This window comes from Orycteropus afer, unplaced genomic scaffold (assembly GCF_000298275.1).
Source record: "Orycteropus afer afer isolate SDZICR_OR568_19922 unplaced genomic scaffold, OryAfe1.0 scaffold00045, whole genome shotgun sequence".
Lineage (NCBI taxonomy): Eukaryota > Metazoa > Chordata > Mammalia > Tubulidentata > Orycteropodidae > Orycteropus > Orycteropus afer.
Window position 1 is genome coordinate 4,611,280 of NW_006921632.1, and position 3,321 is coordinate 4,614,600.

Consider the following 3,321-nt stretch of genomic DNA (forward strand, 5'->3'; position numbering starts at 1 on the left):
TTTTGATACCAAAACATAAATACAAAAAGGCTTGCAATTAAATAACTTTATTTCCCAAAATAATCTCATGTGAAGCATCCTATCCCCTTGTTCTAATAAATACATATGCAATGGTCAAAACTAATCTGATTTAGGTTCCAAAGATGTTTATATATTCACTAACAAGATTAGTAACAATTATTGCAGAGTCAAGAACAGAAACCCTGAAAGTCACTAGTGAAATTACTCAACTTTATTTTTCCTTTCTTATTTTTAAGCTGAATATAGTATTAATTGGGAGGTTTGGGTATGTGGGGAGGGCATTCTGATCATTAGACATTACTCAGATTACTAACCCACTCATAACTTGTGGTAGCACTGATTTCTTTCTAGGGGTAGAATTTATAAACCACTATGAACAATCTCACTGTCTTCTCCGAGTTCATCCTCCTCGGGCTGTCTGCTGACCCCCATGTTCAGGCTCTGCTCTTCGTGCTCTTCCTGGTGATTTACCTCCTGACCTTGATGGGGAACCTGATGATGATCCTGGTGATCAGAACTGATCCTCACCTCCACACCCCCATGTATTTCTTCCTCAGACATCTGTCCTTTGTGGACATCTGCTTTTCTTCTGTCACCACGCCAAAAATGCTACAGAACTTCTTGTCTCAAAAGAAAAGCACCTCAATGTGCGGCTGCATCACCCAGAGCTTCTTTTTCATGCTTTCTGGGGCCACTGAGATTTGTTTGCTCTCTGTCATGGCCTATGACCACTATGCTGCCATCTGCCACCCTCTGCTGTACACCATCATCATCAACAGGCCTCTCTGCATTGTGATGGTCAGTGCAGCATGGGTGATTGGATTTCTGAACTCACTAGTGAATAGTCTTTTCATCCACAAGTTACAGTTTTGTGGGTCCAACATCATCTCCTACTTTAGCTGTGACCTGCCTTCACTGCTCCCACTCTCCTGCACTGATCCCACTGCCAATGAGTTGCTTCTGTCTGGGTCAACTGCATTTCTGGGGCTGCTAACACTTCCCGGATCCTCTTCTCTTACTCCAGAATCATCTCTGCCATCCTGAACATTCGCTCCTCTGGAGGCCAAGGCAAAGTCTTCTCCACCTGTTCCTCCCACCTCACCGTGGTGCTCTTGTTCTATGGAATAGCTCTATTCAGATATATCAGGCCTCCTTCAGGCTCACTGTTGGAGCAAGTGGTCTCCATTCAGTACAGTGTGCTCACATCTTTGCTGAACCCCATCATCTACAGCCTCAAGAACCAGGAGGTAAAGGCAGCTCTACAGAGGATGTGGAGGCAGCAAAGGTGATCCTCAAAGGAGGGTGTTTCTGTATAGTGTGCAGTCAGAGAATGGGGAGAAGGGACTTTCTGAAACAGAGACATCTTCCAAGAAAAAATGTCATTTCAAGTCAGAAGTTCTGAAAGAGTCATGTCCAGACCAGAAGCATCAGCATCACCTGTGGCTTACCACAGAGTTACTGAATCAGAAATTCTGGATGCAGAGCTTAACACTGTGTGTATTAACCAGTCTACCAAGTGACTATCATGCATGTTCAAGTGTCTTAGCCTGGGTTCTCTACAGAAGCAAAACCAGTAAACATACATCTATATCTATATATATCTATACACACACACACACACACACACACACACACACAAGCACACAGAGAGAGAGATTTCAAGGAAATATCACACAGAGTGGTGGAGGCTGGCAAGTCCCTAATCCATGGGCCAAGTGTCAGGCTGGAGGCTTCTCCTTGAATCATGTGGTTTCAGGGACTGATGAACACTTAATCTGCAGGTGAGGTGGCAGGCTCCTGGCTCACAACCCAATAAATGGTGCTCAGAGGATAACAAGTCCTATGTGAGATAGAGAAGGAACAAGCTTTGCTAGAAATGATCACATATATTGGATCAAGTCATACCCCCGTGGAAACTGGCCATTCAACTGATTGACTGCTCACGTCAGCTCGCAAAATGGAGCATGATTACCAAATATCTGTCATTCATGACTTAGAATGAGAATCATGTCTTAGGCAAGTTGACATATAACCTTAACAATCACATCAAATTTTAGAAACATTGTTTTAGGTCAAGTAATGTTTAAAAAGACCGTCTTTGGTGAAAGGCAAACGGAGTATGGACTTCTCAAAAGGAAGAATACATCTTAGATGATAGCATTGATCAGTAAAACATTAAGGACAATAACATTTGATTGCATGATCCTATCAACTGTTTCATCTGCAAGACTGTTAAAGAGAGGGGCAACACCCTACATAGTTAGGGAATATGGAGTATGAAGATGAGCTGGACTGCTCCACTGAAGCAGTCCCAGCCTAGTCTTTCTACCTTTACCATTTGGGAGTTATCATTCTAAAAGACCCTTCAGGGACTAAAAGAGCATTCAGGCCAAAGGACAAGTGCTCCAGAACAGCAACACTCAGTATTGCATTCACCTAACCTGAAGGCACCTGAAGTATCAAATAGCCAATGTCCCTTGTTAAGGGCCACAGGTTTGTCCCAGAGAGCAAGGTCAGCCTGAGGCTACAGTGGAGGGGCACTAGTCCATATGAGACACTGTTTCATGTGAGCATGCTTTCCACTGAGAACTGTCTGCTTCCTGACCTGGTTCCCAGGGCCAGGCTGTCAGAAGTCCTAGGCAGTGAATTCTTGCTTCTAACTGTTGTTGTTGTTGTTGTGTGCCGTCGAGTCGGACCCGACTCATAGTGACCCCTCCTTGGGTTTCCGAGGCAGTATCACTACGGAAGTAGATTGCCCCATCTTCCTTCCGAGGAGTGGCTGGTGGGTTTGAACCGCCAGCCTTCTGGTTAGCAGTCAAGTGCCTTGGGCACTATGCTACCAGAGCTCCCTTCTAACTGTAGTATACTTTAAAAATTATATATACAGTTTTAAGAATAAAATCAATCACTCAGCTGTGTATTCATTCCCTGGTCTAAGACAGAATGTTTCAAGCCCTAGAAGTTCCCTATGCATCCCCCATCATATCACTCTTTTCCTTTTCCCATGGGTAGCCACCATTCTGAATTACACAGTACTCATTCCATTACAACGTGAAAACTTTGGTCGTATTGTCAGAAGGGATCATTACTTGGAGAAGGATATCATGCTTGGTAAAGTAAGGGGTCAACGAAAAAAGGGAAAGGTCCTCAATGAGATGGACTGACAGAGTGGCTGCAACAGTGGGCTCAGGTATAGCAAGGATTGTGAGGCTGGCGCAGGACCAGATAGTGTTTCTTTCTGTTGTACATGGGGTTGCTATGGGTCAGAGTCAACTCAATGGCACCTAACAACAACAACAT

At 44.1% G+C, this 3,321-nt stretch overlaps 1 pseudogene; it reads left to right on the plus strand.

The window, feature by feature from the left end:
* The first annotated feature begins 393 nt into the window (after window positions 1-393).
* LOC103194569 lies at window positions 394-1,337 on the plus strand (annotated as a pseudogene).
* Window positions 1,338-3,321: the final 1,984 nt, after the last annotated feature.